At 40.1% G+C, this 26026-nt stretch overlaps 1 non-coding gene across 1 annotated transcript; it reads left to right on the top strand.

Annotated features, from left to right (window-relative positions):
- Positions 1 to 9075: 9075 nt before the first annotated feature.
- On the top strand, positions 9076 to 9183 carry LOC130937070 (small nucleolar RNA R71). The gene has a single exon (XR_009068305.1). It is a non-coding gene; the product is annotated as a small nucleolar RNA R71 (small nucleolar RNA).
- The last annotated feature ends 16843 nt before the right edge of the window (positions 9184 to 26026 follow it).

Here is a 26026-nt window from a genome sequence, read left to right as displayed (position 1 = left end):
CTAGACTTTACTATGAGTTTGTGTGTTTTTTTGTGATTTCAGGTAATTTCTGGCTGAAATTGAGGGACTTGAGCAAAACTCTGAAAAAAGGCTGACAAAAGGACTGCTGATGCTGTTGGAATCTGACCTCCCTGCACTCAAAATGGAATTCTGGAGCTACCGAACTCCAAATGACGCGCTCTCAATGGTGTTGGAAAGTAGACATCCAGAGCTTTCCAGCAATATATAATAGTCCATACTTCATTCGGAAATTGACGACGTAACTTGGCGTTGAACGCCAAGTACATGCTGCTGTCTGGAGTTAAACGCCAGAAAAACGTCATGATCCGGAGTTGAACGCCCAAAACACGTCATAACTTGAAGTTCAACTCCAATAAAAGCCTCAGCTCGTGGATAGATCAAGCTCAGCCCAAACATACACCAAGTGGGCCCCGGAAGTGGATTTATGCATCAATTACTTACTCATGTAAACCCTAGGAGCTAGTTTATTATAAATAGAACTTTTTACTATCATAATCTCATCCTGGATTGTAATTTGAATTCTGGGATCACGTTTTGGGGGCTGGCCATTCGGCCATGCTTGAACCTTTCACTTATGTATTTTCAACAGTGGAGTTTCTGCACACCATAGATTAAGGGTGTGGAGCTCTGCTGTACCTCAAGTTTCAATACAATTACTATTACTTTCTATTCAATTCTCTTTTATTCTTATTCCAAGATATACGTTGCACTTAACTTTGACGAATGTGATGATCCGTGACACTCATCATCATTCTCACCTATGAACGCGCGTGACTGACAACCACTTCCGTTCTACCTTAGGCCGGGCGCATATCTCTTAGATTCCCCAACAGAATCTTCGTGGTATAAGCTAGATAGATGGCAGCATTCATGGGGATCCAAAAAGTCTAACCTTGTCTGTGGTATTCCGAGTAGGATCCCGGGAATCCGGAAAGTCTAACCTTGTCTGTGGTATTCCGAGTAGGATTCTGGTATTGAATGACTGTGACGAGCTTCAAACTCCTGAAGGCTGGGCGTTAGTGACAGACGCAAAAGAATCAATGGATTCTACTCCAACCTGATTGAGAACCGACAGATGATTAGCCGTGCTGTGACAGAGCATTTGGACCATTTTCACTGAGAGGATGGGATGTAGCTATCAACAAGGGTGATGCCTCCAGACGATTAGCCGTGCAGTGACAGCGCATAGGACCATTTTCCCGAGAGGATTAAAAGTAGCCATTGATGACGGTGATGCCCTACATACAGCTTGCCATGGAAAGGAGTAAGAAGGATTGGAAGAGTGAGTAGTGAAGTAGAGTTTCAAGAGGAGCACAGCATCTCCATACACTTATCTGAAATTCCCACTATTAATTTACATAAGTATTTCTATCCCTTTTTATTTTCCATTTACTATTAATTTTCGAAATCCATAAACCAATTTAATCTGCCTAACTGAGATTTACAAGGTGACCATAGCTTGCTTCATACCAACAATCTCTGTGGGATCGACCCTTACTCGCGTAAGGTTTATTACTTGGACGACCCAGTATACTTGCTGGTTAGTTGAACGGAGTTGTGAATTCAAATAGAGCCAATTATTAAATTTCATACAAGTACAAAAAGCATGTGATCACAATTTCGTCGACCATGTTTTTGGCGCCGTTGCCGGGGATTGTTCTAGTATGGACAACTGACGGTTCATCTTGTTGCTCAGATTAGGTAATTTTCTTTTCAAAAATATTTTTCAAAATTTTTCTTTTTTTTCGTTTTTTTAAAATATTTTCGAAAAAATTAATAAAAATACAAAAAAATCATAAAATCATAAAAACCAAAAATATTTTGTGTTCTTGTTTGAGTCTTGAGTCAATTTTTAAGTTTGGTGTCAATTGCATGCTTTAAAAATTTTTCTTGCATTTTTCGAAAATTCTATGCATTCATAGTGTTCTTCATGATCTTCAAGTTGTTCTTGACAAATCTTCTTGTTTGATCTTGATGTTTTCTTGTTTTGTGTCTTATATTGTTTTTCATGTGCATCTTTGCATTCATATTTTCCATGCATTAAATATGTTCTTGATGTTCATCATGATCTTCAAAGTGTTCTTGGTGTTCATCTTGACATTCATAGCATTCTTGCATGCATTCATTGTTTTGATCTAAAAATTTCATGCATTGAGTATTTTTGTTGTTTTTCTCTCTCATAATTAAAAATTCAAAATATCTTTTTCTTAAAACTTTTATCTTATCTTTTTATCTTATCCTTCACAAAATTTTATCTTTTTCAAAATTTGATTTCAAAATATCTTATCTAACTTCTTATCTTCTTATCTTTTTCAAATTTGATTTTAATATCTTTTTCAACTAACTATTTGACTTTTTGTTTGTTTCTTATCTTTTTCAAAACCACCTAACTACTTTTCCCTCTTCAATTTTCGAAAATACCTCTCTCTTTTTCAAAAATTCTTTTTAATCAATTAATTGCTTTAATTTTAATTCTATCTTATTTTTTTATTTTCGAAAATACTAACCCCTTTTTTCAAAATTATTTTCGAAATTCTCTTTCTCTTTTCTTATTCTATTTAATTATTTAATTACTAACACTGCTCTTCACCTCTCTTCAGCTAAAAAATCTGAACCCATTCTTCTTCACTCTTCTCCCCTTTCTTTTTCTACTAACATAAAGGAATCTCTATACTGTGACATAGAGGATTCCTCTTTCCTTTCTTGTTTTCTTCTCTTTCATATGAGCAGGAACAGGGAAAAAGGCACTCTTGTTGAAATTGATCCTGAACCTGAAAGGACTCTGAAAAGGAAACTAAGAGAAACTAAATTACAACAATCCAGAAACAACCTTTCAGAAATTTTTGAACAAGAGAAGGAGATGGCAGCCGAAAATAATAATAATGCAAGGAGAATGCTTGGTGACTTCACAAAGCCAACGTCCAAATTTGATGGAAGAAGCATCTCCAATCCTGCCATTGGAGCCAATAATTTTGAGCTTAAGCCTCAACTAGTTGCCTTAATGCAACAAAACTGCAAGTTTTATGGATTTCCATCTGAAGATCCTTATCATTTTTTAACTGAGTTCTTGCAGATCTGTGAGACTGTAAAGACGAATGGAGTTGACCCTGAAGTCTACAGACTCATGCTTTTCCCTTTTGCTGTAAGAGACAGAGCTAGAATATGGTTGGATTCACAACCTAAGGATAGCCTGGACTCCTGGGATAAGCTGGTCACAGCCTTCTTGGATAAATTCTTTCCTCCTCAAAAGCTGAGCAAGCTGAGAGTGGATGTTCAAACCTTCAAACAAAAAGATGGTGAATCCCTCTATGAAGCTTGGGAAAGATACAAGCAGCTGACCAAAAGATGTCCATCTGACATGTTTTCAGAATGGACCATATTAGATATATTCTATTATGGTCTCTCTGAATTTTCGAAAATATCATTGGACCATTCTGCAGGTGGATCTATTCACCTGAAGAAAACGCCTGAAGAGGCTCAAGAACTCATTGACATGGTTGCAAATAACCAGATCATGTACACTTCTGAGAGGAATTCCGTTAATAATGGGACACCTCAGAGGAAAGGAGTTCTTGAAATTGATGCTCTGAATGCTATAATGGCTCAGAACAAAGTGTTGACTCAACAGGTCAACATGATCTCTCAAAATATGAATGGATGGCAACATGCATCCAACAGTACTAAAGAGGCAGCTTCTGAAGAAGCCTATGATCCTGAGAACCCTGCCATGGCAGAGGTTAATTACATGGGTGAACCTTATGGAAACACCTATAACCCATCATGGAGAAATCATCCAAATTTCTCCTGGAAGGATCAACAAAAGCCTCAACAAGGCTTTAACAATGGTGGACGCAATAGGTTGGGCAATAGCAAGCCATATCCATCATCTTCTCAGCAACAGACAGAGAATTCTGAACAAAATACTTCTAATTTAGCCAATATAGTCTCTGATTTGTCAAAGGCCACTTTCAGTTTCATGAATGAAACAAGATCCTCCATTAGAAATTTGGAGGCACAAGTGGGCCAGCTGAGTAAGAAAGTCATTGAAACTCCTCCCAGTATTCTCCCAAGCAATACAGAAGAAAATCCAAAAGGAGAGTGCAAGGCCATTGATGTAATCAACATGGCCGAATGCACAAGGGAGGAGGAGGACGAAAATCCTAGTGAGGAAGACCTCCTGGGACGTCCCTCAAGCAAGAAGGAGTCTCCTATTAAGGATCCAAAGGAATCTGAGGCTCATATAGAGACCATAAAGATTCCATTAAATCTCCTTCTGCCATTCATGAGCTCTGAAGACTATTCTTCCTCTGAAGAGGATGAAGACGTAACTGGAGAGCAAGTTGCTCAATATTTAGGAGCTATCATGAAGCTGAATGCCAAGTTGTTTGGTAATGAGACTTGGGAAAGTGAACCTCCCTTGCTCATTAGTGAACTAGATTCTTGGATTCAGAAAACTCTACCTCAAAAGAAACAAGATCCTGGCAAGTTCTTAATACCTTGTACCATAGGCACCATGACCTTTGCAAAAGCTCTGTGTGATCTAGGGTCAGGGATAAATCTTATGCCACTCTCTGCAATGGAGAAGCTGGGGATCATTGAGGTACAACCTGCCTTGTTCTCATTGTAATTGGCAGATAAGTCATTGAGACAAGCTTATGGAATAGTAGAGGATGTGTTAGTAAAGGTTGAAGGCAAACTTTACATCCCTGCTGATTTCATAATCTTAGACACTAGGAAGGAAGATGATGAATGCATCATCCTTGGAAGACCTTTCCTAGCCACAGTAGAAGCTATGATAGATGTCAACAGAGGTGAATTAGCCCTTCAATTGAATGGGGACTACCTTGTGTTTAAGGCACATGGCCATCCCTCTGTGACAAAAGAGGGTAAGCATGAAGAGCTTCTCTCAGTTCAGAGTCAAGAAGAGCCCCCACAGTCAAACTCTAAGTTTGGTGTTGGGAGGCCACAACCAAACTCTAAGTTTGGTGTCAAGACCCCATATCCAAACTCTAAGTTTGGTGTTGGGACTATACAACATTGACCTGATCACCTTATGCCTCCATGAGAGCCACTGTCAAGCTATTGACATTAAAGAAGCGCTTGTTGGGAGGCAACCCAATTTTATTTATCTAATTTTTATTTTATTGTTATTTTGTGTTTTATTAGGTACATGATCATGAGGAGTCACGAAAAATCATAAAAATTAAAAACAGAATCAAAACAGCAGAAGAAAAAAATCACACCCTGGAGGACGCACAGGCTGGCGTTCAACGCCAGTAAGATGCATCTGGCCGGCATTCAACGCCAGAACAGAGCACCATTCTGGCGCTGAACGCCAGAAACAAGCAACATTCTGGCGCTGAACGCCAGGAATGTGCCTGGAGAAGAAAACTGGCGCTGAATGCCAGTAACAAGCCTGAAACTGGCGTTTAACGCCAGAAACATGCTTTACATGGGTGTTGAACGTCCAGAATGTGCACCACACGGCGTTTAAACGCCAGAATGGTGTGCAAAGGAATTTTACATGCCTATTTGGTGTAGGGATGGAATTTCTTGACACCTCAGGATCTGTGGACCTCACAGGATCCCCACCTACCTCGCCCTCTCTCTCTCCATTCATGTTCATCCCTTCTGTTTTTCATTCACCACTCACTTCTATCCACTCTTCCCCATAAACCCCACCCACCTTCAAAATTCAAAACTCTTTCCCACCCAAACCCACCCATATAGCCGAATACACACATCCCTCCATCTCCTCCATATCTTTTTGATCTTCTTCATCTTTTTTTCTTCTCTTGCTCGAGGGCGAGAAATTTTCTAAGTTTAGTTTGGTAAAAGTATAGCTTTTTGCTTTTCCATAACCATTAATGGCACCTAAGGCCAGAGACATCCAAAAAAAAAGGAAGACAAAAGCTTCCACCTCTGAGTCATGGGAGATGGAAAGACTCATGTAAAGGGTTTATAGCTCAGTGGTAGAACATGTGGCTGCAAATCAAGAGATCCCTGAGATACCTCAGGGATAAATTATCCTCCACAAATATTGGAAGCAACTAGGGTAGGAACACCAAAATTACTAGGAATCATTCAACAGAATCAAGGAAGAGACATAGAGGAGCTCAAAGAGCACCAGTGGACCTTCAAGAAGGCGCCACCCTCACTCAGGTGGATTCATTCCTTGTTCTTATTTCTTTCTGCTTTTCGGTTTTTATGCTGTGTTTATCTATGTTTTGTGTCTCTACTTCATGATCATTAGTAGTTAGTAACTATGTCTTAAAGCTATGAATAAATTCCATTAATCCTTCACCTCTCTTAAAAGAAAAATGTTTTAATTCAAAAGAACAAGAAGTACATGAATTTCGAATTTATCCTTGAATTTAGTTTAATTATATTGATGTGGTGACAATACTTTTGTTTTCTGAATGAATGCTTGAACAGTGCATATGTCTTTTGATCTTGTTGTTTATGAATGTTAAAATTGTTGGCTCTTGAAAGAATGATGAACAAAGAGAAATGTTATTGATGATCTAAAAAAATCATGAAATTGATTCTTGAAGCAAGAAAAAGCAGTGAAAAAGCAAAGGCTTGCGAAAAAAAAATGGCAAAAAAAATAGAAAGAAAAAGAAAAGCAAGCAGAAAAAGCCAATAGCCCTTAAAACCAAAAGGCAAGGGTAAAAAGGATCCAAGGCTTTGAGCATCAATAGATAGGAGGGCCCAAGGAAATTAAATCCAGGCCTAAGCGGCTAAATCAAGCTGTCCCTAACCATGTGCTTGTGTCATGAAGGTCCAAGTGAAAAGCTTGAGACTGAGTGGTTAAAGTCGTGATCCAAAGCAAAAAGAGTGTGCTTAAGAGCTCTAGACACCACTAACTGGGGACTCTAGCAAAGCTGAGTCACAATCTGAAAAGGTTCACCCAGTTATGTGTTTGTGGCATTTATGTATCCGGTGGTAATACTGGAAAACAAAGTGCTTAAGGCCACGGCCAAGACTCATAAGTAGCTGTGTTCAAGAATCAACATGCTTAACTAGGAAATTCAATAACACTATCCGAAATTCTAAGTTCCTAGAGAAGCCAATCATTCTAAACTTCAAAGGAAAAAGTGAGACGCCAAAACTGTTCAGAAGCAAAAAGCTACAAGTCCCGCTCATCTAATTATAATTAATATTCATTGATATTCTGAAATTTATAGTATATTCTCTTCTTTTTATCCTAATTGATTTTCAGTTGCTTGGGGACAAGCAACAATTTAAGTTTGGTGTTGTGATGAGCGGATAATTTATACACTTTTTGGCATTGTTTTTAGGTAGTTTTTAGTAAGTTCAAGCTACTTTTAGGGATGTTTTCATTAGTTTTTATGTTAAATTCACATTTCTGGACTTTACTATGAGTTTGTGTGTTTTTCTGTGATTTCAGGTAATTTCTGGCTGAAATTGAGGGACTTGAGCAAAACTCTGAAAAAGGTTGACAAAAGGACTGCTGATGCTGTTGGAATCTGACCTCCCAGCACTCAAAACGGATTTTCTGGAGCTATAGAACTCCAAATGGCGCGCTCTCAACGGCGTCGGAAATTAGACATCCAGAGCTTTCCAGAAATATATAATAGTCCATACTTCATTTAGAAATTGATGACGTAACTTGGCGTTGAACGCCAAGTACATGCTGCTGTCTGGAGTTAAACGCCAGAAAAACGTCATGATCCGGAGTTGAACGCCCAAAACACGTCATAACTTGAAGTTCAACTCCAATAAAAGCCTCAGCTCGTGGATAGATCAAGCTCAGCCCAAACATACACCAAGTGGGCCCCGGAAGTAGATTTATGCATCAATTACTTACTCATGTAAACCCTAGGAGCTAGTTTATTATAAATAGAACTTTTTACTATCATAATCTCATCCTGGATTGTAATTTGAATCCTGTGATCACGTTTTGGGGGCTGGCCATTCGGCCATGCCTGAACCTTTCACTTATGTATTTTCAACAGTGGAGTTTCTGCACACCATAGATTAAGGGTGTGGAGCTCTGCTGTACCTTAAGTTTCAATACAATTACTATTACTTTCTATTCAATTCTCTTTTATACTTATTCCAAGATATACGTTGCACGTAACTTTGATGAATGTGATGATCCATGACACTCATCATCATTCTCACCTATGAACGCGCGTGACTGACAACCACTTCCGTTCTACCTTAGGCCGGGCGCATATCTCTTAGATTCCCCAACAGAATCTTCGTGGTATAAGCTAGATAGATGGCGGCATTCATGGGGATCCGGAAAGTCTAACCTTGTCTGTGGTATTCCGAGTAGGATCCCGGGAATCCGGAAAGTCTAACCTTGTCTATGGTATTCCGAGTAGGATTCCGGTATTGAATGACTGTGACGAGCTTCAAACTCCTGAAGGCTGGGCGTTAGTGACAGACGCAAAAGAATCAATGGATTCTACTCCAACCTGATTGAGAACCGACAGATGATTAGCCATGCTGTGACAGAGCATTTGGACCATTTTCACTGAGAGGATGGGATGTAGCTATCAACAAGGGTGATGCCTCCAGACGATTAGCCGTGCAGTGACAGCGTATAGGACCATTTTCCCGAGAGGATTAAAAGTAGCCATTGATGATGGTGATGCCCTACATACAGCTTGCCATGGAAAGGAGTAAGAAGGATTGGAAGAGTGAGTAGTGAAGTAGAGTTTCAAGAGGAGCACAGCATCTCCATACACTTATCTGAAATTCCCACTATTAATTTACATAAGTATTTCTATCCCTTTTTATTTTCCATTTACTATTAATTTTCGAAATCCATAAACCAATTTAATCTGCCTAACTGAGATTTACAAGGTGACCATAGCTTGCTTCATACCAACAATCTCTGTGGGATCGACCCTTACTCGCGTAAGGTTTATTACTTGGACGACCCAGTACACTTGCTGGTTAGTTGAACGGAGTTGTGAATTCAAATAGAGCCAGTTATTAAATTTCATATAAGTACAAAGAGCATGTGATCACAATTTCGTCGACCACTATCATAGAAGATACCTATGATGCTCCACTCAGAAAGCATGTCAGAGGACATTTTCTGATCAATTGTTTGTATCTTTCCCAAGCTTCATAGAGGGATTCACCTTCCTTCTGTCTGAAGGTTTGGACTTCCACTCTAACCTTACTCAATTTTTGAGGTGGAAAGAACTTTGCCAAGAAGGCATTGACTAGCTTTTCCCAAGAGTTCAGGCTTTCTTTAGGTTGTGAGTCCAACCATATCCTAGCTCTGTCTCTTACAGCAAAAGAGAATAGCATAAGTCTGTAGACCTCAGGGTCAACTCCATTAGTCTTGACAGTGTCACAGATTTGCAAGAATTCAGCTAAAAACTGATGAGGATCTTCCAATGGAAGTCCATGGAACTTGCAATTCTGTTGCATTAGAGAAACTAATTGAGGCTTAAGCTCAAAGTTGTTTGCTCCAATGGCAGGGATAGAGATGCTTCTCCCATAAAAGTCGGGAGTAGGTGCCGCAAAGTCACCCAGCACCTTCCTTGCATTGTTGGCATTGTTGTTATTTTCGGCTGCCATGTCTTCTTCTTGTTTGAAGATTTCTGTTAGGTCCTCTACAGAGAGTTGTGCTTTAGCTTCTCTTAGCTTTCGCTTCAAGGTCCTTTCAGGTTCAGGGTCAGCCTCAACAAGAATGCTTTTGTCTTTGCTCCTGCTCATATGAAAGAGAAGAGAACAAGAAAATATAGAATCCTCTATGTCACAGTATAGAGATTCCTTGAGGTGTTAGAGGAATAGAAAAATAGAAGGAAGAGGTAGAAGAATTCGAACTTATCAAGAAAGATGGAGTTCGAATTGTGCATTGAGGAGGAGTGTTAGTCCATAAATAGAAGGATGTGAGAAGAGGGGAAGAAATTTTTGAAAATTAGAGTGAATTAAAAAAGTAATTGATTTTTGAAAACTAAGATTGGAAAAAAAATAATTTTTCAAAAAGATTTTGAAATTAGAAATCAAAAAGATATGATTGAAAACTGTTCCGAGGGTTTGCCTGAAACGTGTAGCTCGGTCGTCTGGAGAGGCCCGAGGTGGGGGGTTCAGTGACCCGAGCTTGATATGCAGAATGGTTGGTGGTGGTACCTGCAATGACACTCCGATGCTTAAGTTAGCATGGGTCCAAGCAGATATGTGTAGACTTGGAATGAATGCCATACCTGGGTGCTCCAGTGTATTTATAGTAGTTGGCGGTGATCTCCCCTGGATAAGATATTCTTATCTTATCTTATCTTTGGGAGTTTTATCTCTATCTTTGTGGAACCGCCTTTCCTAGGCCTTTTCGGCCTTTAGGTTTTGGGCTTCGTTCCTTTTTGATGGACCTTCCTTGTTTATTGTCCGAGGTCCGACCTTTAGGTGTGAGTTTTAGGACAAGGTCGGACCTCTTATGGATTTGCCGGGTTGGAGGACCTCGGTCAAGGTATGAACAGTGCCCCTGCCCGAGTTCGTCCTTTTTTGGGAGGTCGTGCTCGGGCATAGTAGTTTTTTCAAAATTTCAAAAAATGGCCGTTTCTGCATTTATTGCATTTTACCGTTTTTCCTCGATTTCCGTTCGGGCTCTGTGAAGGCTTTATTTATTTGCTCCCTTTCCTCTTTTCTGCGTTTTGTCTTTCTTATGTTTTTGCGAGCACTGCTTCTTCTTTCTCTTTGTTCTGCTTTCCCGAATCTTTCTGTGTGTCTTTCCGGGGTTTCCTCTGTGCCGTCGTTTCGTTCTCCTTGCTTCGGAGCTCTTCGTCTTCGTTTCTTCTTCCAGGTTTGTTCCCATGTTTCTCTTTTCTTGTGATCATATACTTCTGTTCTTTGTGTGGCTCTTGTTTGTTTCTTTTTCTTTATGCCTGGGTTGCCCCAAAAAGAGGCGCCGCCATTGCTGTTGTTTTGATATGGGGGGGGCTCTTTTTGTTCTCTGGTGTTTTTGTTCCTTGCTTTGCTGAATGGGTTTTCGCTGTCTTCTTTATGTGATTTTTGCTTGCTGTTGTATTCTTCTTTGTAGGTAAGAATTTTATGTCTCGAAAGGTTCTTCAAGCGATGTCGACTAAAATTCCATGTGGTCTTGATTGGGTAGACCCTCTTCCTCTAAGAGTCCCTTCTGTGGTAGATTCTGAGTATTTAGCTAGGTTCCGTAGGCATTGTAGCATATGTGAAAATAGAGAGTCTGAGAGGGATTATGAACTAGTAGCCCCAGATTCCGAGGAGAGAGTGTGCTTCCCGCCCCTAGATAGTTCCGAGAAGCTCTTCTTTTATGCTTATGATTGTTTTTTTCTCTAAGCTGAGTGTCCGACTTCCCTTTACCGATCTGGAGTCCGAGGTGTTATGGTCTTGTAATCTAGCTCCTACGCAGCTCCATCCAAATTCTTGGGCATTTTTAAAGCTGTTTCAACTTTTGTGTCAATTTTTGGGCGTTGCTCCCTCTATTTCTCTTTTTTCCTATTTGTTTGTGTTGACGAAGCCGGGGTCGAGTGGAGGAAAGGTATCTTGGGTCTCTTTTAGGGCTAACCAGGGGAGGAAGTTTTGTACCCTGTATGATGAGTCTTTTCATGATTTTAAGAACTTTTATTTCAAGGTCCGGGCTACTGGAGACGTCCGACCTTTCTTTCTAGATGAGAGTGGGGAGCCTTCTTTTCCTCTTTGTTGGCAGGAGAATGTAGTGTCTACTAAGTATACCTTTGAGAGTCTAGATGAGGTAGAGCAGGATTTTGTGGGTGTGGTAAACAGTTTATGGGGTCGGGCACCTCACTTGGACACGAAGAAAATGTTGGGAGATCCAAGCCTTCTCCGTTCCGAGTTAGGTAGTTCCCGACCTCTCCGAGATTCATCTTTTTTAGTATTTTGGCTTTGCTTGTTTTGGTGGAATTTCTGTTGTGGTAATCCTCTTCTTTTATTTCTGCAGAGATGTCTTCTCAGGCGGATTCCATGAAGTACCTTCGTCGGACGAAGAAGTCCGTGGCTGCTCGAAATATCGAGGGTGGGGAGGCTTCTGCCCAATCTTCTCCAAAGAAGACTACTGTGGGTGTCACTACTCGGTCGAAGACTATTCCGACTCCCCAGTTTCGTCCTATAAATCAGGATCCTCCGACCTCTGGACCCGGTAACTCTTCCCCTCCTTCGTCCTCGGGTCCTCCTCCCAAGAAGCAGAAGACCTCTCAAGAGCTTGCGGGTTTTAATGATAAGGATTTTGATGCTCTTGGTTGGGTTGAACAGCATATTCTCCCTCAGACTTTTATTTCTACTGATGATGTGTCTATGGAGCACCATTTTCAGTATATGGCGCGGAGCTGTGTCCGGATGGCTAGTCTTCATGCCGCTATTGCCCGGGAGTTCAAGAAATCCCCCATTGGTGCGACCAGTTCCCGACTTGAGAAGGCTCAGTCTGAGTTCAAGAGGATTAGTGAACTGAAGGCTGCTAGGATTTCTGAGCTGGAAGCATCTTTGGAGAAGGAGAAAGCTAAAGCTACCGCGGCTGTGGCGGCAGCGAATGCATCTGAGGAGATGGCGAAGGCGGCGAAGGAGAGTTATACTCGAACATATGCCGAGCTTGTGGAGACAAAGGAGAGGTTGCAATCCGCTCAGGATGATTTTACGAGTTAGAAGGACACGTGGCTAAGGGTATGGATGCTATGTTTGAGAATTTGAAGGCTCAGGTCCGGGTTCTTGCTCCTGACCTGGATCTGAGTTTATTCAGTACAGATAATGTTGTTGTGGAGGGAAAGATTGTTCCTGCTCCCAACGAGGATGAGGTTCCGGTGTCTGACCCCAAAGTTCCGGTTGCGAACCCGGCTTTACCTTTGGCCGAGGAGGAATCTGGTGTGGAGGTTTTGAACCGAGATGACGGTGCTGTTAAGGCTGTCCCGATTTCTATGGTTCTTCCTCCGCAACCTTCTACCGACGTGGAGTCCGGAAAGGATCTTGATTCCCTGTAATCCTTTTGTCTTTGGTTTTTTGCCCGGCCTGTGGGCTCTTTTTTGGATGGTTCCTGTTGAATGCTTTGAACACCTTTTGCTATTAGCTACTTGTAGTAACTTTTTAGCTTATTATGCGGTGTTTGTTCGCGTTTTGACTTTTAGCTCCGCTTTATGCTTTTTAGTTGTTTTTGGATAACAACCTTTTAGCTAGCGCTTTTTCTGTGAAACTTTGTTTTTTCCTTTTGATTTCGTTTTTTCGCTTGTACTTTTTAGTTGTTTTTGTATAGCAACTTTTTAGTAAGCGTTTTCGAAATCTTTGTTTTCGCCGTTTTAAGGCTTCTTCTCGGATCCGAGCTCTTTCTCGGACCTCGGGTGGGGCGGTCGAGTACTTCCCTTTGTTGGGTCCGACCTTGTCGTTGGTCGGCCTTTTAAGTTATTTTTGTAATCTCTTTTTATTTGGCTCTTTGAGCCTTTTCAGAGTTGCTTTATAACTTCTCACATTAATTTGAACCTCGTCGCTTTATCTTTGCCGACCTTGTGTGGTCTTTTGGCAATGATTTTTTGCATTTTGCCGAGCATAAATTAATGCGCCTTGAAGGGGTACTTTTCAGGATTTGTTTCATCACGAGGAAGAAGAAAAGAAAATAGAAAAAATTTGATTAGTATTTAAAAAAGAAAGAATATTTACAGAGTGTTTACCCTCGACTAGGTCGGGTGCCTTACTTGACCGGGTGTCTCATTAAAAAACCCTTGTAGGGAAAAAGAGTACACCTCGGGTTATCTTTTTTCTAGCTGTAGTATCGTCTTAGATTACAGGCGTGCCAGGCCCTGGGCAACTCATTGCCTTCTAGGTCAGATATTTTGTAATAGCCTGTTCCTAAGACTTCTGTTACCTTGTAGGGCCCTTTCCAATTTGCAGCTAGCTTTCCTTCTCCCGACTTTTGTGTTCCGATGTCATTTCGGATTAGAATCAGGTCGTGAATGGAGAAGCTTCGTTTTATTACTTTCTGATTGTATCTGAGGGCCGTTCGTCGTTTTAAGGCTTCTTCTCGGATCCGAGCTCTTTCTCGGACCTCGGGGAGGAGGTTGATGGGAAATTTTTGGTTGAGGAATGAATCTCTCCCAAAAACAACACCAATCTAACCGGCAAGTGCACCGGGTCGCATCAAGTAATAAAAACTCACGGGTGTGAGGTCGATCCCACAGGGATTGAAGGATTGAGCAATTTTAGTTTAGTGGTTGAATTAGTCAAGCGAATCAAGATTTGGTTGATTGATTGATGATTTGCAGAATTTAAATTGCTTTGAAAGTAAAGGGAATGGGGAATTGGCATGAAATTAAAGGAAATAGAAATTAAAGTGATGAATCTTAAGAAGCAAGAAATTAAATGGCAGAAACTTAAAGAGCAAGTAATGTAAATTGCAAAAATCTTAAATGGCAAGAATTGTAAATGACTTGAAATGTAAAGGGGATTGGGACTTGGATTTGCAAAAATTAAACAAAGAGAATTTAAATTGCATTAAACAGAAGAGTAACTGGGGAATGGGTGAAACAGATTCGAAACAGGAAATTAAATGAACAATTAAAGCAAGAAGCAGAGAATTGAAATGGGAAATTGGATCTCAGGTCTCAGAGACTAGAAAACTGAGTCTAGATCTCAATGCCTTCCTAGATCCAACAAGAACAATATCACAGGAATTGTAAATTGCAAGAGAATTAAATGAGAAAGCAAGTAGCAGAAAATTGAAAGAGGAAATTCAATAACAGTGAAAATCAAAAGAGAGATCCAAGGTGAGATTGAAACAGAATTCCTTCAATTCTCCAACCCAAGATCCAAGACAAGTATAATTGAAATTGAAAGCAATTAAACTAAGAAATTCAAAGCACTCAAGCTCCCAAAACAGAAAAGAAAGCTATCTAAAACTTTCTAAAAAGAAGCCCTCCGAATAAATTGAATCTAAGCCTATTTATACACTTTCTTCAATTGATCTTCAAGCCTTGAATTTGGGCTTTTGCTCTTGGTGGATTTGGGTTGAAAGAGGCCTTGGTTGATTGCTCTTGAAGTTTGGAGAAGAACCCAAGTGAACCAATTGAACCGGAATTGAGTTTTGCAAATTTAGATTCAAAGTTAGCCTCAAAGTTAGGGGGCTAACTTCAAAGCTAACTTTTTCTAGCAGCAAAACCAATTTGCTGCACTTCACGTTGGGGCCAATGTTAGGGGGCTAACTTTGACCCTAACGTTGGCCTTGCTTTGAGTTGGAGTGGCGCCAACGTTAGCCTCCAAGTTAGGGGGCTAACGTTGGCGCAAACGTTGGCCACCCTGGAGGGAATTACTCATGCCAACGTTAGCCTCCAAGTTAGGGGGCTAACGTTGGCGCTAACGTGAAGCACCCTGGGGGAGAGATCTCATGCCAACGTTAGCCTCCAAGTTAGGGGGCTAACGTTGGCGCAAACGTGGCACACTCCTGGGAGCAATTTCTCATGCCAACGTTAGCCTCCAAGTTAGGGGGCTAACGTTGGCGCAAACGTGGCACACCCTGGGAGAAATTTTTAGCTTCCAACGTTAGCCTCCAAGTTAGGGGGCTAACGTTGAGGCTAACTTCAAGTCCAAAAGTTTGTGCCAACGTTTGGGGGCTAACTTCAACTCCAACTTCATTTGTTCCTGGTTCAATTTCACTTGATTCATTGTCTTCTCTTAGCTTCTAGTCATTCCTTCTCACTTCAATCCTTTTCCAAGCTTTCTTCACCTATCATAAATCAACCAAACACATCAAAGCTTTGCTTGAAATCATGAGATGATCATTCTATCTTAATATGCATCAATTATGTCATCAAATCTCATGAAAAAGCATTAATTCACATATGGTTGATTCAATCAAAGGAAGCATGAAAATCTACCTAAATTGGCTTGCTTAAGCCTCAAGAAAGTGCATAATTCAAGTGAAAACAAAAGAAAAAGACTAGTGAAACTAGGCTAAGATGACTTGTCATCACAACACCAAACTTAAAGCTTGCTTGTCCCCAAGCAAGAAATGAATTATTAGGAAGAAAGAGTGAATTGGAAAGAGATGTTCATGCTAGCAGAAAGTTATTGGTAGTTCATGGGGTTTTGTGTGGATATGCAATACTCACTTCTTATTGATTCTTAGGCCTAGAAAGTCTCCTTCAAGCTTCAAGTAACCTACTGCTATGACCTCTCATTATTCCTTTATCCTTGGCTATTACTTTGTTCAAAGCTTTATTTGAGTGTCATGTGTAGCAAGTTCATTTTCTTTTCTGTATACTTGACACATTATTCACCATGGACACTTGGCTCACCTTTCCTCTTAAACATTGATGCCCAGCACCTTTTTGGTTACTAAATGCCTTGTAGTTAGGTTGCTCTTGATAGTGGATTTTCAGCTGATGATCCCGGATTAGTTAATCCAAGTCACCGAGTGTTGAAGCACTCCAAAGAGCTTAGTAGTCCAAGCAGATCCTAATACACAGACACCACAGGCATATATTTTTGGAGGTTCAAGCTATTGGTGTCCAGCTTTGTTTCTTTTTTTTTTGTTTTCTTTGGTTCTGCCATCTTTTGGCTATTTCTTTTCTTTCTTTCTTTTTATTTTTCTTTTGAACCAAGGATTTTCTTTATTGAGATTCATAGACAGTAAGTTACTCTATACTTAGAAAAAGACATCCTAGCCCTTTATTCACTAAAAGTGAGTTTTTATACAATCACACACATACCACCACTTACTATTATTCTACTTCTTTCTAACAGAGAACTATCTCATTTCACAATCAAACATTTCTTTTATTGAATTAAAGATGCAGGGGAACAGAACATGCTCTTAGTTAAGTGAAAGTAAACACACAAGCATACACTTAGACTAGCTTACTTATTGTAGAGACCAATTCCTCTTGTATTAAAAGAACACATTAGCAAGACATACTAGAACTCCTAAATTAAAACATTTCTCAATAGCAAGAAGCAAGTGTAAATACAACCTGTTAGTTTGCAGCTTGTTTGTTCTTCCTTCTGTTGTGCCCCTTTTTAGTCATAATGCACAATGTCTTCAAATGGTGGCTAATTTCCTGCATACTCATCAAAAGTTGCTTGCTTCTCAAGCCTTTAGGTAGCTGGTTAGTATGCAAAGATTGGTTATGGCCTCTTGAACTTACTTTGGTGTGCGAACACCAAACTTAGTCCCTTGCCACTATTTCCCATGCATCAGATTAACCATATGTGGAATCCTTTTTTGTCTTTGCCAAAAAGTGGTAAAACTAAAGACTAGAAAACAAACAATGGCTGAATAGTTTATCTGATTGCTCGGAGCTAGCAAATCTTTATGCAGGGAGTTAGAATGTGCTTTTAAATGAGATTTTGGTGGGACACCAAACTTAAAATCTTTCATTCTCACTTAAATTGTTTTGGTGTGCAACACCAAACTTAGCTCCTTGCACTACATATAAAACTACTCAACCTTTTTTATTGAAATAGTTAGGAAAGAAAACTACCTCAGGTTGGGTTGCCTCCCAACAAGCGCTCTTTTATTGTCATTAGCTTGACATCTTCTGTTCTTGCTTCAAGGAGGATTTAGGCTCTGAACCTCTGCTTCTTTGTTCCATTGCCCTCCTAGGTATAGCTTTGCTCTATGTCCATTTGCTGTAAACCGATTCTTTGTTGCTTCATCTAGCAATTCATACTCCCATAAGGAAAGACCTTAGTCACCAAGTATGGGCCTGTCCATTTAGACTTAAGCTTGCCAGGGAATATCTTGAGCCGTGAGTTATACAAGAGAACTTGTTGTCCAGGTTTGAACTCTTTCTTCAAAATTTTCCTGTCATGCCATCTTTTAGCTTTTTCTTTGTATATCTTGGCATTTTCATAGGCTTCTAGCCTAAACTCATCCAGCTCATTCAGCTGCAACAATCTTTTTTCTCCTGCTGCTACAGAATCCAGATTTAGAAGTTTGGTGGCCCAAAAGGCTTTGTGCTCAAGCTCTACAGGGAGATGACAAGATTTGCCATATAGCAATTGGAATGGGGATTTCCCAATGGGAGTTTTGAAGGCTGTTCGGTATGCCCAAAGTGCATCCTCCAACTTCCTAGCCCAATCCTTTCTTGTGCTACCAACTGTCTTTTCTAGGATTTTCTTCAGTTCCCTGTTTGCTAATTCTGCCTGTCCATTAGTTTGAGGATGATATGGTGTGGCTACCTTATGAATAACTTCATATTTGTGGAGAAGTTTCTCCATTTGTCTATTGCAAAAATGACCACCACCATCACTGATGAGACCCTTAGGTACTCCAAATCTAGTAAAGATGTGCTTCTTTAGGAATTGAAGAACGATTTGTGCATCACAGGTAGTTGTGGCTATGGCTTCCACCCATTTTGAAACATATTCCACTGCTACCAAGATATATTTGAATGAATAAGAAGGGGGAAAGGGTCCCATGAAATCAATGCCCCATAGATCAAACAATTCTACCTCCAGAATGAAGTTCTGTGGCATCTCATTCCTTTTTGTTAATCCTCCTGCTCTTTGGTATTCATTACATTGGTGGACAAACTCCCTGGCATCTTTGAAGATGGTTGGCCAATAGAACCCACTTTGTAGTATCTTTGCTGCTGTTCTTTCCGGACCAAAGTGTCCGCCGTATGTAGAGCCATGGCAATGCCATAATATGTCTTGCATTTCACCCTCAGGGACACATCTTCTAATTATTCCATCAGAACATCTTTTGAACAAATAAGGTTCATCCCACAAGAATTTCCTTGCTTCATTGATCAGCTTCTTCACTTGTTGCTTAGTGAATTCTTGAGGTATCTTCCTTCCCACTTTGTAGTTAGCTATATCGGCAAACCATGGTGTTTGTTGGATCAGCATAAGATGTTCATCTGGGAAGCTTTCATTCACAGGTAATGAAGCCTTTTGGATTGTTTCTGGTGGCAGCCTTGACAAATGGTCGGCAACTAGATTTTCGGTGCCTTTCCTGTCCCTTACCTCAATGTCAAATTCTTGTAAGAGTAGGATCCATCTGATGAGTCTTGGTTTGGCATCCTGTTTTGACATCAAATACTTGAGAGCAGCATGATCAGTATAAACCACAATTTTAGATCCTATCAAGTATGATCTAAACTTATCAAATGCATAGACTACAGCCAACAATTCCTTCTCTGTTGTAGTGTAATTTTTTGAGCTTTATTCAATACTTTACTTGCATAATATATGACATGATGCAAGTTTCCCTTCTTCTGTCCAAGTACAGCACCAATGGCAATCTCACTTGCATCACACATGAGTTCAAATGGCAAATTCCAATCCGGAGGTGTGATGATTGGTGCTGTTGTGAGTTTCTGTTTTAAAGTTTCAAAAGCATGCTGGCACTCTTTATCAAAAACAAAAGGTTGATCAATCATCAAAAGGTTGCTCAAAGGTTTGGCTATTTTAGAAAAATCTTTGATAAACCTTCTATAAAATCCTGCATGCCCCAAGAAACTTCTAACAGATTTCACATTAATTGGTGGAGGGAGTTTTTCTATTATCTCAACCTTTGCCTTATCAACCTCTATCCCTTTTCTTGAAACTTTATGACCAAGAACAATCCCCTCAGGTACCATGAAATGGCACTTCTCCCAGTTTAAAACCAAATTAGTTTCTTGGCATCGTTTCAAGACAAGAGTTAGATGGTTTAAGCAAGTATTGAAACTATCACCAAAGACAGAGAAGTCATCCATGAAAACCTCTAAAAATTTTTCAACCATATCTGAGAAAATGGAAAGCATACACCTTTGAAAAGTGGCTGGAGCATTGCATAATCCGAATGGCATTCTTCTATAAGCAAAGACTCCAACAGGGCATGTGAATGAAGTCTTCTCTTGGTCTTTTGGATCCACCACTATCTGATTATACCCAGAATAGCCATCAAGGAAGCAATAATAAGCATGGCCGGCCAACCTTTCAAGCATTTGATCAATGAAGGGAAGTGGGAAGTGATCTTTGCGTGTGGCATCATTCAACCTCCTATAGTCAATACACATTCTCCACCCTGTCACAGTTCTGGTGGGAATGAGTTCACTCTTCTCATTAATGATGACTGTCATCCCACCTTTCTTTGGTACCACTTGAACTGGGCTTATCCATGGGCTATCAGAGATGGGATATATGATTCCTGCATTCCATAGTTTCATTACTTCCTTCTGGACAACTTCCTTCATTGCAGGATTGAGTCTTCTTTGAGGTTGGATTACTGCTTTGGAATTGTCTTCCAAAAGAATCTTATGCATGCATACTGTGGGCTGATGCCTTTCAGGTCATCAATAGTCCATCCCAAGGCATCCTTGTGAGCTCTGAGAACATCAAGAAGCTCTCCTTCTTCTTTCTTTGTCAAAGCCGAATTGATGATTACCGGGAGGCTCTCTGAAGTGCCAAGAAATGCATATTTGAGATGAGAAGGTAATGGCTTCAGCTCTTGCTTTTGCACCTCTTCTTTCTTGCTTGGTTCCACTTCTTTGTTTATGAAAGCCTCAGCCACTTGTTCTTCTATTGTATTTTGATCCCCTTCTTGCTCTTGAGAACTTTCTTCCAGCATTTCTTCCACCAAACTCTCTATCATATCTACTTTTACATAATCCTCTTGCTCAGGGCTATTTTGCATTGACTTGAAAACATTTATGATCATTTGTTCATTATGAACCCTGAAGACCATTTCTCCTTTTTCTACATCGATGATGGCTCTTGCTGTGTGTAAGAATGGCCTCCCCAAAATGATTGAGTCACTTCCTTCCTCTTCAGTATCCAAAATCACAAAATCTGCTGGGAAAATAAATTCCCCAATCTTCACCAACAGATTTTCCACAATTCCATTGGGTGTCTTAATGGACCTGTCAGCCATAACTAATGACATCCTGGTGGGTTTAAGCTCTTCTATATCAAGTTTTCTCATCATTGAGAGAGGCATTAAATTGATGCTAGCACCAAGGTCACAGAGAGCTTTGTTGAGAATTGTTTTTCCAATGGTGCATGACACTACAAAACCCCCCGGATCTTTGAGTTTTGGGGGAATACCCCGCTGAATTACAGCACTGCATTCCTCTGTCAGTAATATGGTTTCCTTCTCAAGCCAACTTCTCTTCTTATTGATAAGGTCCTTCAAAAACTTGGCATATAAAGGCATTTGCTCAAGTGCTTCAGCTAGAGGGATATTGATTTCCAGCCTCTTGAAGGTTTCAAGGAATTTGTGGAAATGTTGGTCCTTAACTTCTTTGTTGAATCTCTGAGGATATGGCAATGGAGGTGTGATGCTCTTGTTGATCTGCTGCTGTCCTTGAGTATTTTCCTTTGAGCTATGTGGCTGGTTCTCCTGTTCTTTGAGTCTCTCAGTGCTTTTGGTTGGCACCACAACTTGCTCCTTAGCTTGATCTGCTTTTGTTTGCTCCTCATCCTCTGTTGGTTCTTTGATGCTCTCTTTTTGTTTCTTTGCAGTGTCATTGTTGCTCATCAATATTCTCCCACTTCTCAATTGGATTGCCTTGCATTCCTCCTTGGGATTTGGGATTGTGTCACTGGGCAGTGAGCTTGAAGGTCTCTCAACAGACATTTGCTTAGAGATTTGCCCGATCTGCCTTTCTAGGTTCTTATGGAGGCCTCATGGTTTTTGTTGGTCATTTCTTGGAGTTTCATCATTTTTTCTATCATGGTTTCCAAGTTGGTGATTCTTTGGGGTTCAGGTGGTGCTTGTGGTGGGTTATGAGCTGTGGTCGGTGGATGATAGGAATTTTGATTAGTGGATTGGTATTGGTTGTGAGTGGGGTAATTGTTTTGAGGTTTTCTATAGGTATTTGGTTTGTTTGCTGCTGGTTGAAATTTTGATTGTGTCTTGGGTTGTTTTGGTTTGTGTTTCTCTGCCATGGTTGTTGGTGGTTTTGAGTGTCTCCCCATCTGAGATTGGGGTGATTCTTCCATGAGGAGTTGTATGTATCACCATAGACTTCATTTGGATTAGAGTGCATGTACTGAACTTGTTCTTGCTGTGGCTCTTCTTGGACTTCTTCATTTTGTCCCCATGTGACTGATGGTTGGCTAGTGTTGACTGCTGCAACTTGAAGGTTGTCAATCCTCTTGGTCATTTGCTCAAATTGTTGTTGAATTTGCTGCTGCATTAATTTGTTTTGAGCCAGGATTGAATCTACTCCTTCTAGCTCCATTACTCCTCTTCTCTGTGATGGTTGGCGACTTCTTTGATGAGCAAAGAAGTATTGGTTGTTGGCCACCATATCAATAAGTTCTTGAGCCTCCTCTGCAGTTTTCATGAGTTGCAAGGAACCTCCAGCTGAGTGATCCAAGGATTCTTGAGACTTCAGTGTTAAGCCTTCATAGAAGTTTTGCAGCTTCTCCCATTCATTGAACATGTTAGAAGGGCATTTTCTGACTAGAGCTTTGTATCTCTCCCATGCCTCATAGATGGGTTCATTCTCCATTTGTGTGAATGTTTGTACCTCGGCCTTCAACCTTATTACCCTCTGTGGTGGATAAAACTTGGCAAGGAACTTGGTTACCAAATCATCCCAATTGTTGATGCTGTCTCTTGGAAATGATTCCAACCATTGGGTAGCCTTATCCCTGAGAGAAAATGGGAATAGCATCAATTTGTAGCTGTCAGGAGGTACTCCATTAGTTTTGACAGTGTTGCATATCCTCAGGAAGGTGGATAAGTGTTGATGTGGGTCTTCAAGTGATCCTCCACAAAAGAGCAATTATTCTGAACCAAAGTGATGAGTTGTGGCTTAAGTTCAAAATTGTTTGCATTGACATTTGGAGCCAAGATGCTGCTTCCACAATGTCTAGGATTGGCAAAGGTATAGGAAGCCAAACTCTCCTCTGAGGTGGATTGCCATTGTTGTTCTCTCTCCTCCTGGTGGATTAGTTGAATGTTCCTCCATCTCATGAAATTCTTCTTCTGATTCCTCTTCTCCAACAATATTTTTCCCTCTTTCAGCTCTCCTTAACCTCCTGAGGGTCCTCTCATCTTGTTCATGAAGGTTTAGTATGGTTCTTCGTGTACCTGACATACAGCATATCATAAGAAATGTACACACCAATGATACTTCAATCTACTGCTAAATTGAAGGTTTAGTTAGTTTAAGCAAAAAGTCAACAGTTAGTGGGTTAATCAAAAATTAAGAAAAAGTGCTTAATCTAAACTTCCACCTCACTTAATCATTGTCAATCTAATCAATCCCCGGCAACGGCGCCAAAAACTTGATGGGATTTATTTTGGTTGAGAAATGAATCTCTCCCAAAACAACACCAATCTAACCGGCAAGTGCACCGGGTCGCATCAATATAAAAACTCACGGGTGTGAGGTCGATCCCACAGGGATTGAAGGATTGAGCAATTTTAGTTTAGTGGTTGAATTTAGTCAAGCGAATCAAGATTTGGTGTTGATTGATGATTTGCAGAATTTTAATTGCTTGAAAGTAAAGGGAATGGGGAATTGGCATGAAATTAAAGGAAACAAAATTAAAGTGATGAATCTTAAGAAGCAAGAAATTAAATGGCAGAAACTTAAAGAGCAAGTAATGTAAATTGCAAAAATCTTAAATGGCAAGAATTGTAAATGACTTGAAATGTAAAGGGGATTGGGACTTGGATTTGCAAAAATTAAACAAGAGAATTTAAATTGCATTAAACAGAAGAGTAACTGGGGAATGGGTGAAACAGATTCGAAACAGGAAATTAAATGAACAATTAAAGCAAGAAGCAGAGAATTGAAATGGGAAATTGGATCTCAGGTCTCAGAGACTAGAAACTGAGTCTAGATCTCAATGCCTTCCTAGATCCAATTTGAACAAGAGCAAGGAATTGTAAATTGCAAGGAAATTAAATGAGAAAGTAAGTAGCAGAAGAGGGAAATTCAATAACAGTGAAAATCAAAAGAGAGATCCAAGGTGAGATTGAAACAGAATTCCTTCAATTCTCCAACCCAAGATCCAAGACAAGTATAATTGAAATTGAAAGCAATTAAACTAAGAAATTCAAAAGCACTCCAGCTCCCAAAACAGAAAAGAAAGCTATCTAAAACTTTCTAAAAGGAAGCTCTCCGAATAAATTGAATCTAAGCCTATTTATACACTTTCTTCAATTGATCTTCAAGCCTTGAATTTGGGCTTTGCTCTGGTGGATTTGGGTTGAAAGAGGCCTTGGTTGATTGCTCTTGAAGTTTGGAGAAGAACCCAAGTGAACCAATTGAACCGGAATTGAGTTTGCAAATTTAGATTCAAAGTTAGCCTCAAAGTTAGGGGGCTAACTTCAAAGCTAAACTTTTTCTAGCAGCAAACCAATTTGCTGCACTTCACGTTGGGCCAACGTTAGGGGGCTAACTTTGACCCTAACGTTGGCCTTGCTTTGAGTTGGAGTGGCGCCAACGTTAGCCTCCAAGTTAGGGGGCTAACGTTGGCGCAAACGTTGGCCACCCTGGAGGGAATTACTCGCCAACGTTAGCCTCCAAGTTAGGGGGCTAACGTTGGCGCTAACGTGAAGCACCCTGGGGAGAGATCTCATGCCAACGTTAGCCTCCAAGTTAGGGGGCTAACGTTGGCGCAAACGTGGCACACTCCTGGGAGCAATTTCTCATGCCAACGTTAGCCTCCAAGTTAGGGGGCTAACGTTGGCGCAAACGTGGCACACCCTGGGAGAAATTTTTAGCTTCCAACGTTAGCCTCCAAGTTAGGGGGCTAACGTTGAGACTAACTTCAAGTCCAAAAGTTTGTGCCAACGTTGGGGGCTAACTTCAACTCCAACTTCATTTGTTCCTGTTCAATTTCACTTGATTCATTGTCTTCTCTTAGCTTCTAGTCATTCCTTCTCACTTCAATCCTTTTCCAAGCTTTCTTCACCTATCATAAATCAACCAAACACATCAAAGCTTTGCTTGAATCATGAGATGATCATTCTATCTTAATATGCATCAATTATGTCATCAAATCTCATGAAAAGCATTAATTCACATATGGTTGATTCAATCAAGGAAGCATGAAAATCTACCTAAATTGGCTTGCTTAAGCCTCAAGAAAGTGCATAATTCAAGTGAAAACAAAAGAAAAAGACTAGTGAAACTAGGCTAAGATGACTTGTCATCACAACACCAAACTTAAAGCTTGCTTGTCCCCAAGCAAGAAATGATTATTAGGAAGAAAGAGTGAATTGGAAAGAGATGTTCATGCTAGCAGAAGTTATTGGTAATTCATGGGGTTTTGTGTGGATATGCAATACTCACTTCTTATTGATTCTTAGGCCTAGAAAGTCTCCTTCAAGCTTCAAGTAACCTACTGCTATGACCTCTCATTATTCCTTTATCCTTGGCTATTACTTTGTTCAAAGCTTTATTTGAGTGTCATGTAGCAAGTTCATTTTCTTTTCTGTATACTTGACACATTATTCACCATGGACACTTGGCTCACCTTTCCTCTTAAACATTGATGCCCAGCACCTTTTTGGTTACTAAATGCCTTGTAGTTAGGTTGCTCTTGATAGTGGATTTTCAGCTGATGATCCCGGATTAGTTAATCCAAGTCACCGAGTGTTGAAGCACTCCAAAGAGCTTAGTAGTCCAAGCAGATCCTAATACACAGACACCACAGGCATATATTTTTGGAGGTTCAAGCTATTGGTGCCAGCTTTGTTTCTTTTTTTTTGTTTCTTTGGTTCTGCCATCTTTTGGCTATTTCTTTTTCTTTCTTTTTATTTTTCTTTTGAACCAAGGATTTTCTTATTGAGATTCATAGACAGTAGATCACTCTATTCTTAGAAAAAGATATCCTAGCCCTTTATTCACTAAAAGTGAGTTTTTATACAATCACACACATACCACCACTTACTATTATTCTACTTCTTTCTAACAGAGAACTATCTCATTTCACAATCAAACATTTCTTTTATTGATTTAATGATGCAGGGGACAAACATGCTCTTAGTCAAGTGAAAGTAAACACACAAGCACAACTTAAACTAGCTTACTTATTTTAAGATAATGCAAAGACTATTAAATGACAACTTAAAGATGCAAGACACTTCAAACAG

Source organism: Arachis stenosperma, chromosome 6, assembly GCF_014773155.1.
Source record: "Arachis stenosperma cultivar V10309 chromosome 6, arast.V10309.gnm1.PFL2, whole genome shotgun sequence".
Taxonomy (NCBI): Eukaryota; Viridiplantae; Streptophyta; class Magnoliopsida; order Fabales; family Fabaceae; genus Arachis; species Arachis stenosperma.
This window is presented reverse-complemented; position numbering and strand designations above follow the sequence as displayed.